Here is a 17062-nt window from a genome sequence, read left to right on the forward strand (position 1 = left end):
AGTACAATGAGGTGAATAATGCTACAAGGGCATCAAAGAATAGCATGAGGCATGAGGGACTTAGATCTTCAGATCCGATATTCTCATTTCATAAATAAAGAAACAAACCAGGTTATTTTAATTGCCTAAGGTACAGCGGAAGCCAGGAGTATCTCCTAAACTAGACATGTCTTCCCAGAGATTCTTCCAAAAGTTTATGATTGCTTCTCTAATAGTATAAACTGTTGCGGGAAGTCAGAGACCCCGAACAGAGGGACCTGCTGACGCCGTGACAGAAGAACATAAATTGTGAAGATTTCGTGGACATTTGTTAGTTCTCCAAATTCATACTTTAATTATAATTTCTTACGCCTGTCTTTACTGCAGTCTCTGAACATAAATTGTGAAGATTTCATGGACATTTATCACTTCCCCAATCAATACTCTTATAATTTCCCATGCCTGTCTTTACTTTAATCTCTTAATCCCATCCTCTTCATAAGCTGAGGATGTATGTTGCCTCAGGACCCTGTGATGATTATATTAACTGCATAAATTGTTCCTAAAGCATGTGTGTTTGAGCAATATGAAATCTGAGCACCTTGAAAAAAGAACAGGATAACAGCGATGTTCAGGGAACAAGGGAGATAACCATTAAGTCTGACTTCCCGCAGCAATAAACCAAGGATCGGCACAGTTTTTCTAAAGGGTGAGGCAGTAAATATGTTAGGCTTTGTGGGCCATATTGTGTCTATTGTACTACTTAAATCTGTCGCTGAATTGCAAAAACGACCATAGACAATATAGTAGCAAATGGCTATGGCTATATTCCAATATAACTTTATTTATAGTAACTGAAATTCGCATTTTATGTAATTTTCATTTGTTATAAAATCTTCTCCTTCCTCCTCTTCTTCTTCACTTTTTTTCAACCATTTTAAAACCATAGTTAGCTCACAGGCCATATAACTCAGGCAGGGAGCTGGATTTCGCCTGTGGCCTATAGTTGCTAACCTCTGATGCGAACTCCTAAAAAGATGCATGTAAATTAAAATTATATAACTTGAAAACCATCCCAGTGGCTTTCACTAGCATTTCTCAGAAGCTTTATATTTATTTATGATTAGCTTCCAGATAGAAATAACATTTAACATTTTTCTTTCTTTTTTTTTTTGAGACAGAGTCTCATTCTGCCACCCAGGCTGGAGTGCAGTGGCACAATCTCAGCTCACTGCAAGCTCCGCCTCCCAGGTTCATGCCATTCTCCTGCCTCAGCCTCCCAAGTAGCTGGGACTACAAGTGCTCGCCACCACGCCCGGCTAATTTTTTGTATTTTAAGTAGAGATGGTGTTTCACCATGCTAGCCAGGATGGTTTCGATCTCCTGACCTTGTGATCCACCCATCTTGGCCTCCCAAAGTGCTGGGATTACAGGCGTGAGCCACTGCACCCGGCCTTAACATTTTCCTTTAACATCAGGGACTGATCAAATGCCCTTGGAAGAGTACAGACTCTGGTGGCTTACAAGTATCATTTTGCAGTAGAAAACACACACTCCTTGATAGATGAAGGATGTACCTTTAGGAAGCAACCAAGATGTCCTTCAGTAGAAGAATGGATAAATAAACTGTGGTACATCCAGAAAATGGAATATTATTCAGCATTGAAAATAAATGAGCTATTAAGCCACGAAAATACATAGAGAAACTTACATGCATATTACTAAGTGAAAGATCCCAATCTGAAAAGCTTCATTATTATATGATCCCAACTATATTACATTCTGGAAAAGGCAAACTATGGAGACAATAAAAAATCAGTAGTTGTCAGGGGTTGAAGGGGAAAGGATGAATAAGCAGAGCAGAAGATTTTTAGGACAGTGAAAATACTCTCTACGATACTATAATGGTCAGTACATCATTATACAAGTGTCCAAAACCACATAATATACAAATCCAAGAGTTAGCCCTAGTGTAAACTGTGGACTTTGGTTGATAATGATGTGTCAATGTAGATTTATCGGTTGTAACAAATGTAGCACTCTGGTGGGGGACACTGATAATGAGGGGGCTGTGCATGTGTCCAAGCTGGGGATACATGGGAAAGCTCTGTATCTTTCTGTCAATTTTGCTGTGAACCTAAAACTTCTCTAAAAATTAAATGTTTATAAGATAAGTGCAAAGATTCAAGATTTGTAACAGTAATTTAATGTAATGCTTATGTTGCAAACTGGTATAAGGTAGAGACAGTCAAATCTGAATAAAGAAAGTAATATTCATGGCAGAAAAAAAGTAACTTTAAAAATTCTTCTGATCTCTGCAGAAGACACCACTAATAAATCATTGGTATTTAACACATTTTTATTAGATATATAAAGCAACATATTATAAAATGATGGGATGTCTGATAATAATAAAAGGATTAAAATGTATTTCCTATGTGCCAAACACCATCCTACATACTTTACATGCATTAACTTGTTTAAACCTCACAAGAACCCCATGAGGCACTATTACTAGCCCCATTTTGCAGATGATGAAATTAACGCACAGAGATGTTAAGTACCTTGCCCAAAATTACACATCTGGCAGGTAATAAATCCTGAATTTGAACCCCAGTCTGCCTACAGGTTAAGGGCTATTAGACACTATGTTATGTATTTTTTCATATAAAATATTAAAAAACAAACAGCCTTTTTCTTTTTTTCTATATAAATTATTTATTTGTGCCTTTCCCTTCTTTTTCCTTCCATTCATACAACCCCAGCAGGTGGGCCTGGTGGATCTAGGAATGCAGAGGCAGTTGGGGCTAAGGGAGCAGTCAAGGCTGAGAATGCTAATAGGGTCAGGGGAACTGGGGTTGGAGAAGTGCAGTGTCAAGGAGGCAGGTGGAATGGGCAAGGCTGTAGCCAAGGAGACAGCCACCACGGTCAGGAGACTGATTACGTATAGGAGTAATATATATTTACATGTATTTACATACACACATATACATTACATGTACACACATACTAGTTTTATCTGCTGAGAGGCCTAGAGACAATGAAACCCAGATGCAATTAGTACCCTTAGTTCTCAGATCTTGGTTTCTAAATATCATTCTCCACTAAACAGAACCAAGTGACTCCAGAGCTCATTTCAGGGCTCTGGTAAAGAAAATACAAGACGAATCTGAAACATAATTTTGTGCCAAAAGTAAGGAAGTGCTAGAATATGGTCGGAAAGTAGTCAAAAGGACAAAGAAGCCACTCTAAACAAACTCCCACTAGGTAAATCTGGGCCAATTTGAGCATCAAAATAAATAATAATACTAACAGATTAAAATCCAATGAATAATATGGGAATCCATGAGTCCACAATGGTAAGTAAGTGAGTACTTGAGTGAGAATGTAGAGTTAGTTCTTTCTTCCAGTAGAATACCAACTAATATATGTGGAAGAAATGACACAATTAGAAAATGAGCATTTGGCATCCATCATCATAGAAAAAATGATTCATGCAAAAATCATCAATGAACACTAAAACTAGTAGGTGAAAATTTGCTGAGAAGCAGGATATTTATATAATTATCAGAGTACCTCCCCACAAAGTTTATTTTACAAAGAGAAGTGCAGAAAGCTGGCCCACACCACTTCAGCCAAGTCACCAAAGTTAACATCACCAATAACGGGACAATTCCACATCCTGTGCCTCCTGATACGCTGCAGCAAGAGCACAGCATCATTTCTCTGACGTCCCTGCCAAAAATGCACAACCTGAATCTAATTGTGAGGAAACATCAGACAAACCCAAATTAAGGGACAGTTTGAAAAAAGAAGAAACTGTTCTATATTCTTGAAAATTATCCAGAGCATGACAGACAAAGAAAAACTAAAGACTCATTACAGATGAAAGGCAACTAAAGGAATGTAATACATAAATAGAGCTTGTGGTTCTGGAGTGGATTCTGAACAAGAGGAGGGGAAATAGCCACGAATGGCATTATTGCACCAGCGGGCAAAGTTTGAATGGGTCTACGGATTATGTGGTAGAATTATACCTATGTTAATTTCCTGACCCAGCTAATCATACACAATTATGTAAGGCAGTATCCTTATTTTTTAGGGGAAAAAAATAAAGTATTTAGACTCCAACAGCATGACTATAACTTATTCGCAGTCCAGAAAAATACGGTGTGTGTGTGTGTGTGCGTGCGTATGTGTGTCTACCTATACAAGTAGAGAGAGTAGAGAATAATGAAGCAAATTTTGTAAAATATTAACACTGGAGAATTTGGGTGAAGTCTATAGGAGGGTTATTTTGTATATTCTTGTAACTTTTTATATCATTTTTTAATGATTTAAAATAAAAATTTTTAACTGAAAAACTAAATATATTATTTAGAAACACAAATATAAAAAGTGAAAGTATAGGCTGGGCGCAGTGGCTCACACCTGTAATCCCACCCTTTGGGAGACTAAAATGGGAGGACTGCTTGAGCCCGGGAGTTCAAGGTTGCAGTGAGCTACCATTGCGCCACTGTACTCCATCCCAGGTGACAGAGCAAAAGTCTGACGAAAAGAAAAAAAGAAAGTGAAACAAGATAGTGAGCCAGGAGTGGTGGCTCACGCCTGTAATCCCAGCACTTTGGGATGCTATGGAGCGTGGATCACCTGAGGTGGGAAGTTCAAGACAAGCCTGGCCAAGATGGTGAAACCCCATCTCTACTAAAAATACAAAACTTAGCCAGGCATGGTGACGGGCGCCTGTAATCCCAGTTACTGGGGAGGCTGAGGCAGAGAATTACTTGAACCCAGGAGGTGGAGGCTGTAGTGAGCAGAGATTGTACCACTGCACTCCAGCCTAGGCAACAGAGTGAGACCCGATCTCAAAAAAAAAAAAAAGATAGTGAAAGTATAAGTAAAAGGACATGATAAACATAAAATTTAGTATAATGGTGATAAGGGAAGAGATTGGATATTTAGGACACACAGGGCTTCAAAGATAACCACAGTTCGTCACATCCTTATTCATTACACCTTACAAAGACATTAGAACTGTACTTTCTTTACCCAACGAGTTAATTAAAAAGAAGAATCACTTCAAAAAAATATGTGAGATGCACAAAGATCACCAGAAAAACATATAAGCAAAACCAAATTTTCTACTCACAATAAATGTTATTTTTAAAAAATCAAAATCTGGCCAGGCGCGGTGGCTCATGCCTGTAATCCCAGCACTTTGAGAGGCTGAGTCGGGCAGATCATGAGGTCAGGAGATCGAGACCACAGTGAAACCCCGTCTCTACTAAAAATACAAAAAAATTAGCCGGGCGTGGTGGCAGGTGCCTGTAGTCCCAGCTACTCAGGAGGCGGAGGCAGAAGAATGGCTTGAATCCGGGAAGCGGAGCTTACAGTGAACTGAGATCATGTCACTGCACTCCAGCCCGGGCAACAGTGCGAGATTCCATCTCAAAAAATAATAATAATAATAAAAAGTAAAAAATCAAAATCTGTTTCATGTGAAATGCACACATTGGTAATCTGTGGAACACCCAAGTAACTAAAAGGGAAAAAACCACAGGAGAAGCGAAGGCAGCGAGGAAACACAGTGATAGAGATCTCACATTGGTAGCACCGCAACACCAGCAATCTAAAACAAGGTCATAATCAGTCCCGTGTTTTGATAAGTAGTTGGTAATATGCTAAACAACCCTTGAATATACTTGATAACTTGTGAATCACTTTGGGATGCAAATTGTTACTGCCTAATTTATTTTTTTTCCCCTAAATTCAGAATCCCTTGATGCTTTAACCAACTTAGGGAAGAAGGAAACTGCTTAGATGTGTGTAAAATTAACACCAAGCTTGGAGTGAAATTCACCACAAATTTCAGCTCTAAAGTTAAATGACACATTTGAATCCTGAAATCATCAAACAAGCAAATAATTTCAGCAGCTGCCTCACAAAAGACGTCTTCAGAGACTACATTCAGCAAGTAGACAATTAAGAATGAATTTAGGAAAAGCACTCACTCTCTCTCTTTTGAAAAACTGAAAGGCAGTATCAACTGACCATAAAGTTGATCTTAACAGACTGTATCAGGTACATAGACACTGATTTAAAAATGCAGGCACACATAAAAGTACTCCCCACACAAGCCTATATTCCTTTGGCTTTTTTTGTTTGTTTGTTTGTTTTGTTTTGAGACAGACTCCTGCTCTGTTGCCCAGGCTGGAGTGCAGTGGCATAGTCTTGTCTCACTGCAACCTCTGCCTCCCAGGTTCAAGCGATTCTCTTGCCTCAGCCTCCTGAGTGGCTGGGATTACAGGTGCCCGCCACCATGCCCGGTAAATTTTTGTATTTTTAGTAGAGATGGGGTTTCACCATGTTGGCCAGGCTGGTCTCGAACTCCTGACCTCATGATCCGCCCCTCTTGGCCTCCCAAAGTGCTGAGATTACAGTCATGAGCTACCGTGCCTGGATGGCCACTTAAAAAAAAAAAAAACTTGAAATCTGCCTTAAAGACCTGGTATGAGTTGAACCTTCCCTTTCCACTCCAATTTAATATGTTACAGTCCTAACCCACCCAATAATTCAGAATGTGACCTTATTTAGAGATAACATATTTACAGAGGTAATCAAGTTAAATTGAAATCATTAGGATAGGCCCTAATTCAGTATGACTGGTGTCCTTTTGGACACAGGAACACGCATAGAAAGAAAATGATTTGAAGAGACATAGAGGGAAGACAACCATCTATGAGCAAAGAAGACAGGCCTGGAACAGATCCTTCTCTCAAAGTCCTCAGACAAAACCAACTCTGCTGATTCCTTGATCTTGGACTTCAAAATTGTAAGGCAATAAATTACTGTTGTTTAAGCCTCCCTGTTTGTGGTACTTCATTACAGCAGCCCTAGGAAACCAGTACAGACCCTATAGGAGGACGGTTATAAGACTGATCTGTCCTAATAAATCAAGGATGGGAAAACACTGCAGAAACTCCCTTTTTCTTGCCTGCAGTCACTTTATCTGAGATAGTTTGAGATGGTCAAACACACTGGATTTACTGAAGGATCAAGATTCTGCTATTTACTAGCTCTGTGAACAAGGGCCATCCCTTAACCTCTCTGAAATACCATTTTTGAAAATAAAGTAATGATATCTGCCACATCTCCCTTCAAATCTATATACACAAAATGTTTTAAAATAGAGATATGCCAAACACTCCAGTGAACTATGAAAGTTCTCTGTATACATAAGGTATTATCCATAGTGTTAATTTGTGGTAGGGTAACCAGAGTGGCATTTCAGGACACCACTACTGACACAATATACTTTGATTTCAGAAAGGCATCTGATGGCACCAAACAGGTAACTTTGTTGGACAGGCGTGAAAACGTCAGGCTGGATGACAGCAGAGTTGGAGAAATTCATAGCTGCTGTATATTCCTACTTAAAAGGTTGATTAATAGGATGAGGGAAGTATGGCCGGAGAGCTCTTAGAGAGCTCCGGAAACATACCATTGAGCTCGGCCTCAGTCATGTTCTTGCTAATGACTTACTGTGAAAAGGATAACAATTTGAAGAAGACAGTTTGTTTACTAGCTAGCACAATCCAACTTTAAAAAGACAAAGACCCCCACAAATATGTACAAATATTATGTATCAGAAAATTTTTAAAGTGTCAAAAATACAGCCACAAGCTAACTGGAATGTATGTAAAATCCTACACTTACATTTTACACAATTCAAATGCATAGGTAAAGACATATGAGACTTGATCACAGTGAGGACCATGAGCTTAAAATAAGCAGCATAGAACAGCTGCCCATAAAAATCGATTCCGGATGGGGCACAGTGGCTCACGCCTGTAATCCCAGCACTTTGGGAGGCCAAAGCGGGGGGATCACCTGAGGTCAGGAGTTCGAGACCAGCTTGACCAACACGGGGAAACCCCGCCTCTACTAAAAATATAAAAATTAGCCGGGCGTGGTGATACATGCCTATAATCCCAGCTACTCGGGAGGCTGGGGCAGGAGAATTGTTTGAACCCAGGAGGCGGAGGTTGCAGTGAGCCGAGATCACACCATTGCACTCTAGCCTGGGCAACAAGAGTGAAACTCCATCTCAAAAAAAAAAAAAATCGATTCCAACTCCAGACCAATTCATACGCCTACAGGCAGACTTTGCTTTGCATGAATCTGATGTACATAAATTTTCAATGCCATGATTTAGTTAAATACTGGTCCCCTAACAATATGGTTCAAATATCAGTTACCATGGTCTATTAACTGTGAGTAATCGAATGAAGTGCAAACTTAGCTTCTAGTTCTGCAGTCCACAAGTCATTACATACAAAACAGACGGGCATCATGATCAGTGACCAACCACACTCTTTATTCCAAAGTATGTGTGGCTAGTCACTGTGCATCTGGTCACACACTGATATCAAAGCATGTAGCTGTGTTGCTTCCTTGCTTCCCAGCAGTAAGCCCATGTGGCATTTTATAAGAATGGATAATTGAGACAGTGAATTGGTCAACCAAGATGAAAGTACAGCAAAGAAGTCAAAAGTGATAATACAGTAGTGAAGTGGGAATCGGACCTACATGTAATTATACAGCTAACCATGGCAATGTGGTCACTGCCACTGTCAGAAACACTAAAGTCTACAGCCAGAGGAACTTAGCAAAGGTGAACTTATCAACATAAATGTGGACAGTGATTAAAGTTGTCTCCAAGGAAATGACACTAGCAAAAACAACTTCACATTAAAGGAACTCTCAGAGAAATATCTCAGAGATGTTTTATAACACTGAAAGCTCAAAGAATATAACGTTGAAAGCCAATACAAATTTTAAAAGCAGGATGACAATTTGCCAAAGCAAAAATACTCAATCTGTATTATAAGTTATATACCAAGAAGAAGGAGGCAGCAAGCACTGTTCAATCTACTATTGATGTTTTTGTTTGTTTGGTTTTTTCTTTTGCAAAAGTATTTTAATCCTCTGTAATTTAAATTCTCTATTTTTATGTAATATGTGATATTTTAATTACAGAATACTAACAAATACTAAATGAACACTGGTTTTTACTAATTTTTACATTTAAATTTGAAATAAAATTTTTAATTTTATTTTAACAAGTTTTAAAGTTTTAAAAACAGGTATTTTGGCCAGGCACAGTGGCTCACGCCTGTAATCCCAGCACTTTGGGAGGCCAAGGTGGGCAGATCACAAGGTCAGGAGTTTGAGACCAGTCTGGTCAACATAGTGAAACCACATCTCTACTAAAAATACCAAAAACTAGCCATGTGGTGGTGTGCGTCTGTAACCCCAGCTACTTGGGAGGCTGAGGCAGGAGAATCATGTGAACCTGGGAGGTGGAGGTTGAGGTGAGCCGAGATCGCGCCACTGCATTCCAGACTAGGTGACAGTGCAAAACTCCGTCTCAAAAAAAACAAAAACAAAACAAAACAAAAAAACCAGAAGTTTATAAAGGTCTCACAGTGATCATCATTTTTCCCATTAAGGTCATTTTGCATTATTTCAGGTTTCACAGTCATTTTTCAGTCCTCCACTATTATGCAAAGTGAGGAAACCCTTGCTGTGTCCATTTATACTTAGCTCGGGCTACAGAATTAGTAATGTGTTTTCAGTTTTGGAAGGATAAACTGCATCAGAATGTTTTCATAAGGAGGTGACCAGAATGTGGAAGAAGCTTGGAATTAAAACACGAGAGGAAGCTCTGAATGGAACAGAAAAAAATTCATCTGGAGAAAAGTTAAGATTATCACAGTTGCAAATATTGGAAAAGTCATCATGTAAAAGTGCCATTCTAGAGTAGCAGAACTAGCTTTAATAATGGAATATCCACAATAGAGCTTTCAATTTCATGAACAGAAAAAGCTTCTAATGATTAACACTGGATATATATGGAATTCACCAACTCACAGTGTAGTGAACTCCTCGTAGATGGAAGTGGCAAGCAGAGGCTGAATGACCATCTGTCAGGGATGCTGTACCCGAAATTAATTCCTACACAGGGTGAGAGGGAAGGCCCCCTTCACAGCTCAGATTTCAAACACCCATGTGGTGTTCTAAAACATGCCCACAAAATCTTCAACACTCTTCCCTTCAGAAAGTGGAGCCAAGTTCCCTCCTTCACCCTTGAGGTGGGCCAAACATAGTGACTTGCTTGGAATGAAGCACTCACCACACTGTGACTTTTAAGACTCGCTCATAAAAGGGATGGCTTCCATCTGGCCTTCTCACTGTTGGGTTGCCTAGGGGGAGCTTTCTAGTCATATGGTATGGACACTCAAGTCGCTCTGAGAGAAGCTCTTGTGGCAAGAAACCAAGGATTCCTGCCAACAGCTAACACTAGCTTGCAGTCATGTGAATGAACTTGAACCTCAGAAGTGGATCCTACAACCTCAGTCAAGCTTTCTTGAAGCACTCGCTGACATCTTGACTGAGACCTCTTGCCTCCTGAGCTCAAGCCACTCAACTAAACTGCTCACAGATTCCCGGATGCACAGAAACTGTGAGGACAATACATTTTTATTGTTGTTTCAAGCCCCTAAGTTTTGGGGTAATTTATTATACAGCAATAGCTAACAAATACACTCCCTTTCGACTTGAACACTGAAGTTACATTGCAGTCTTAAGAAGCCTTCTCACACAGCTTTTTGGTTGTTTTTTAGTCTTGCCAGCTTCCTTATAAGAGACTCAAATTACAATTTCCAAAAACTAGTTCCTATTATTGCAGGATAAATGATTATCCAATGGTATTCTGTTGTAAAAGTAGAAAGTGGGGAAGGACTCTAAAATTAATTCTTCCCACTCTGACTTATTTTCACCCCACATTCAAATCTATAACAAAAGATTAATGCAGTCTCATAAGTAGAACTTAAAATTCTCCTGAGCATGATAGAAGTCCTTCAAAAGGTGCATCTTTCAATTGCAAAAAGGCAATGAAACAAGGGCTGAACTTAAAGGCCCAGCCCAGACATCTACTATGAACTCCGGATCCAAGTATTTGAACTTTTCCTTCACATCTCTTTTGTGCTTCTCAAAGTCAACAGGTCCAAAACAGAGTCCATGGTCTTATTCCTGAACGTGGTCTCTTTCCTGGGTTCCCTTTTTCAGAGAATGAGACCATATCAATTCAGGGAACAACCCAGAAACCTCTGACACATGTCTGTCATTCCCCCTGAATAGAAGCTCAGTGGGGCTGGGTGTGGTGGTTTACCCCCATGGTCCCAGCACTTTGGGAGGCTGAGGTAGGAGGATCACTTGAGCCCAGGAGTTCAAGGCTGCAGTGAGCTATGATCACACCACTGCACTCCAGCCTGGGTGACAGAGTGAGACCCTATCTCAGAAAAATGAAACAAAACAAAAACCCAATGGCAATGGCTTGCCATTGCATTTATGATAAAGAAAAAGGTTCATAATATGGCCTATAGGGTCCTGGGTGATTTGGCACCTACCTGCCTCCCCAGCCTAATCCCACTGCAGCCGAATCCGGTATCATGCTTCTCCCTCTGCCTTTGCTCTCTCAGCTCCACCTGGTCGCATTTCAGACCCCCTAAGCACTCTGCTCCTTGCCTCCATATGGCCTTGACACATGACCTTCCCTCTGGATGGAACACTTTTCCTTTCTTCTTGTCCAATTACTGCCAATGTATACTTCCAACTTCAGTTTAGCTGTCCCTTCCTTAGGAAGCTTTTCCAATTCCCCATTCTGTCTCTCTCTCTATATATATATATGTGTGTGTGTGTGTGTGTGTGTGTATGAACTGTTGAGGATATATATATAAAGAGAGAGAAGATATATATATGTAAGATATAAGATATATATGATATATAAGATATAAGATACATATATATCCTCTCTCTCTCTCTCTCTATATATATATATATATATATCCTCAACAGTTCCTAATAGATAACCTCAACAGTTCCCAACAGACCCGACATACCACCAAGTTGTGTACCCTCCTCAACACATCACCGATGAGGCACTTTTGCTTCTCTCTGTGCTTCTTTCTACCCAGGCTGCACTCCCAATTGATGATCCTCATAGCACCAGGCACTTCTCTTTTATCAAAATATGATAGTGGTTCCATACACAAAATCTGGAACCAAGCTACCTGGTTTAAATCCTTTCCAGCTGTGTGAATGTGGGCAAATCACTTAAACTTTCTGTGCCTCTTTTCTCATCCATAAAGTAGGAAGTAGCAGTTATGAACAAGTTCTGAAGATTATATGAGACAGTATATGTAAAATTCTTAGAATGATGCTAGATGCATGGCAGGCATTACATAAGTCTGAGCTGCTGTTTTATTGTAGTTGCAATTTCACATTTCTTCATAATTATTATTTTATTCATATCTGTCTTTCCTATTAGACAGCAAAATCTGCAAGGGTGGACAAGCCTACTTTTACCCACTCTCCTACTCTAAGTGCCTGGCACAGTCTTAACACATGAGAAATCCTGATGAATAAGTAAATGAAGTTGATATAGGTCTTGAACTCCGGAGAACCTTCAAGTGTCATGCTAAGGAGTTCAGAATTTATTCTCTAGAATTCTTTAAACAAGGGTCACATAGAACAATTAATGGAACAATGCTTGTAAGGTAAGTTGGGAGGAGAGCTTAGAGACAGGGAGAACTCTTAGCTGACCATTTGAATGTTTATCCGAGTAAGGGCATCAGCCAGTGTAGAGAGGAGCAGAGAGAGAGAAGAAAAAGAAATGCCCCATGGGTGGTATTTTGAGAAAGGACCCACACAACCTAGTGGTACACCAGGTCTGGATGGAACTGTTGAGGATACACACACACACACACACACACACACATACACACACAGAATGAGAGAATGAGGACAAAAGAACAAAACTATACAAGTTAGGGATCTATGAATGTTGCCTTATATGGCAAAAGAGACTTTGCAGACATGGCTAAATTAAGGATATTGCTATGGGAAGATTATCTCAGATTAGCAAGGTGGACCCTAAATACAATCACAAGTGTCCTTACAAGGGGAAGTCAGGGCTAGGCGTGGTGGCTCACGTCTGTAATTCTAGCACTTTGGGAGGCCGAGGCGGGTGGATCACTTGAGGTCAGGAGTTTGAGACCAGCCTGGCCAACATAGTGAAACCCCACCTCTCCTAAAAACAAAAAAATTAGCCGGGCATGGTGGCACACGCCTGTAGTCCCAGCTACTCAGGAGGCTGAAGCTGGAGAATCACTTGAATCCGGATGGCAGAGATTGCAGTGAGCTGAGATTGCACCACTGCACTCCAGGCTGGGCTACAGCGAGACTCCATCTCAAAAAAAAAAAAAGTTGGGGGGAAGTCAGAGGAAGATTTGACCAGAAGGCAATGTGATTACTTAAGCAAGATGCTGCACTCATGGCTTCGGAGATGGAGGGAAGTTCCTGGAACTGAGTATGCAAGGAATGTGGCTCTAGAAACTGGAAAAGCAAAGGAGAACCTAGAGATTCTCCTCTAGAGCTTCCAGGAGACTGCAGCCCTGTTGACACTTTGATTTTGGACCAGTGAAACAGATTTCAAATTTCTGACTTCTAGAAATGTGAGAGAATCTGCATGTGTTGCTTAAGCCATCAAGTTTGTAATAATTTTTTACGGCAGCCATAGGAAACTAGTACAAGCACTTAACTCACTGTGTTATAATTTGCAGTTAGGATATTTGTCTCCCCACTAACGTACAACCTTCTCAAAAGACAGTGATGTTCTTGTACTTTGGTATTTCCAGCACCAAACAGAATGCTAGACACACAAAGGTACTCAAATACATGTTTGCAGGAGGGTTGGAAGGAAGAAATTAGAAAAAGAAGAAAAGAGAAGAGGGAGTTTCAAAATAGAGTAAGTGGCTAACAAAAGCCTATCCTTAAACATACAAAACTAACAAATATGGATGCAGAGAAGATGGGCAAGGTTGAGTTTCACGCCCTCCATCCCATTCCCCAGGAAGTAGCAATCCTAAAACACACTGGCACAGGCCACATCCAGACGTGGTGTAGGGGTTAGAAAGGAGATCCTAGCGCAAACCCTAACCCCAGCCTTTACTCTAACTCTTGTCCTGATCCACTAGAGAGGAGCTAAAGATGTCAACCCCCAGTCAGATCCCTGTGAAAAGCCAAAGTGTGCAGGCCCAGGAACCATGAAGACTTGGGTTTGAATCCTAGCTCTGCTTCTTACTATCTGCAAATTCTTGGACAAGTTACTTAACTTTTGTAATACTCAATTTCTCACTTACAAAATAAAACTAATAATTCCTCAGAAGAATAAATGAGATAATGAATGAAAAGTAACAGACATAGAGTAAGTATTCAAGAAATGTTACTTTTTGTTATTTCAATTTTTCTAGCAAAATCAGACACATAATGTATAATAAAAATGATATACTGTAATATATATACTAGATTGTATGTTTTGTACATGATCCCTAGAAAAATATGTAAGAAACTGGTAATAGTTGCCTCCCGGGAGGGGAAATGGCATGTCTAGGGCACAGGAACAGAAAAGGACTTACTGTTCACTAAATTTCCTATCATGTGCATAAATATTTTAGGTGTTTCTTACAATCCCAGTTCTATTCACTGTGTAACATTATCAACTCGTGTAGCATGTATCAGCTGTGTAACATTGGCAACCTGTTTCTTAATCGCATTGCACCTCAATTACTTCACCTGTGAAATGAGAATAAAAATGTTACTTTTCCTCATGAAGTTGTTGTGAGTGTTCAATGAGCTAACACAAGTAAAATGCTTAAAAGAATGCTTGGCACAGGGTAAGCATTCAATAACATCAGCAATTTCACTTTTAGAAATATGGTGGGCAAGATACCCTACGGAGCCCTTCAAGTTGTAAAATAACATTATAATGTACAAGACCTTTCAGGTGGCACTTTGCAGGACCTAAGGAAGAATATGAAGGTTAAAGGAGAAAAAAGAGGAAAAAGAAAAGCGATTCTAAGCTCAAATGGGAGCAGTGAACAATAAACTCAAACAAAATGCATGGCGGCCCCAATGGTCACTATCTCTGAACAGGCAAAAAAATATATATATATATTTTCTGGAGAATCACATCTTGAATTTCAGCCTCCAAATTTTCCCAGGTTAAGATTAACCAAAACTGAACCCATTAAAAAAAGGTCACCACAATCAAAAGGAATAAACCATCCCACGTAATAAAGGCTAGCTGAAGCTACAAAGTCCAGATTTAGAATCTCAAGGAGTCTAGATGATCTGATACAAAGTATACACAAGTATACACGGTATGCTTAAAGAAATAAAGAATGGAATCATAAAATGGAATAAGCAACAAGAGACAATCAAAAATGATGAAGCAAATTTGAAAAAGAACTAAGTGGAACTTTAGGAATTAAAATTATAGTTGTTGCTGTAACAAGGTCAACAGATGGCTTATACAATAGATTAGAAAAGATCAACAGATGGAATATACAATAGCTGGAGAAAGTATACATGAACTATAAGAGCTGAAAAAATGACCCAGAGCACAGTGGACAGTGGCTCATGCCTGTAATCCCAGCACTTCGGAAGGCTGAAGTGGGAGGACTGCCAGAGCTCAGGTGCTTGAGACCAGCCTGGGCAATGTGGCAAAACCCAGTCACTAAAAAATATACAAAAATTAGCTGAGCATGGTGGTGCATGCCTGTAGTCCCAGGTGCTCAGGAGGCTGAGATGGGAGGATCACTTGTGCCCCAGGGGATTGAGGCTGCAATGAGCTATGATCGTGCCACTGCATTGCAGCCAAGGTGACAGAGCCAGAGCCTATCTCAACAACAACAACAACAATAGTAACTCACTGGCCTCACTAGATGTCATGGGTAGAGAGACAAGGCGCCTTCATCTTTGCGGCCCCTATCACCTATCGTGGCCCGGTACACAGCAAGCACTCCCTAAATGTTTGCTAACTTGTAGCTCTTGCTGATTTGCTCATGGGAAAACAAAAGAAGTACTCTAAAATGCAAAGGTATCAGGAGAGAAATATTTGAAATGGCTGGAAAGGAAATAGTAAGCCTCCCCATATTCATTTTAAATGAGGGAGACAGGCCCACTGACAAAGGATACTGACTAGCCCATGACCACACAACTCTCTGAGTGATACAATTCCTTTTTTATAGCTCAGCTATCCCGGCTTGTGCCCAAATATATTTTTCACATTATTTAACTTGTAAAATCCACAAAAATCTAGTTATGTGCTAAGAAAGATCTATACTGGTATGAAGACAGCTATGAGCTTTATTTTTCTCTTTGTCTATATATACATTCGCTGCTTCTTGCTGTATCTTTTATATAGAACTAGGAGAGCCATTTTTGCCAAGCAGGCTTCTATCTTTAAAAGTAATATGCACAAGTGCCCCAGAAGCTACTGCACTTGGTTCATTCTAAGAGCTCAGGAATAATTATGTGCTTTTAAAGCACAGCTTCATTAATCAAATCTGTGGGTCTAATTCAACTTTACTCTTGTATTTTTATGGCAACCTGAAAATGATCTTCTTTGTCATATCCCCTAATATTAAAGGGGAAAAAGTCTTTATTGCCTCATTGGGTTTGTTTAATTTACAGATTGTCTCTCTTCATTGCATTGGGTCACTGGGACACAGTTGTATGAAATACAGAGAACACTTCCTCCTGGACGCTTAGATACAGAGGACCATTATCTGTCCTCAGAGCAAAAGGATGCATTTTTTAAATTAATTTTTTGGTCTATCATATTCGGTGCAATTGAAAACATCTTTGCTTCAGTTTTTTTCTGACACATTAATTACAAAACCATTCCCAGTTCCCCTGGAAAACCAAATGTTTTATAATTTCTAATTCTAGTATGAGCTCATTAGCCTGTTTGTTATCAAATTGACTGCATATAGGAAGTTGGACGATAACAGAAAAGCAAAATGTTGGTCCAGTTTGTTTCTGCCAAACAGAACTTCCAATACTTTGTGCCTGCAATTTGAGAGAGCTCTTTATAGAAGTCGCATCAGGATATTTAGTCCATAGTTTGATTTACAAAGCCTATTTAGAAAATTTATATCAACCTGCAAAGAAATTA

At 39.7% G+C, this 17062-nt stretch overlaps 1 protein-coding gene across 1 annotated transcript in view; it reads right to left on the minus strand.

Moving 5' to 3' along the window:
• GDA (guanine deaminase) overlaps positions 1-17062 on the minus strand; it is a 115152-nt gene that overhangs the window by 76383 nt on the left and 21707 nt on the right. The gene's annotated exons all lie outside the window — the stretch shown is intronic.

Source organism: Trachypithecus francoisi, unplaced genomic scaffold (genome assembly GCF_009764315.1).
Source record: "Trachypithecus francoisi isolate TF-2019V2 unplaced genomic scaffold, Tfra_2.0 Lachesis_group16, whole genome shotgun sequence".
Lineage (NCBI taxonomy): Eukaryota > Metazoa > Chordata > Mammalia > Primates > Cercopithecidae > Trachypithecus > Trachypithecus francoisi.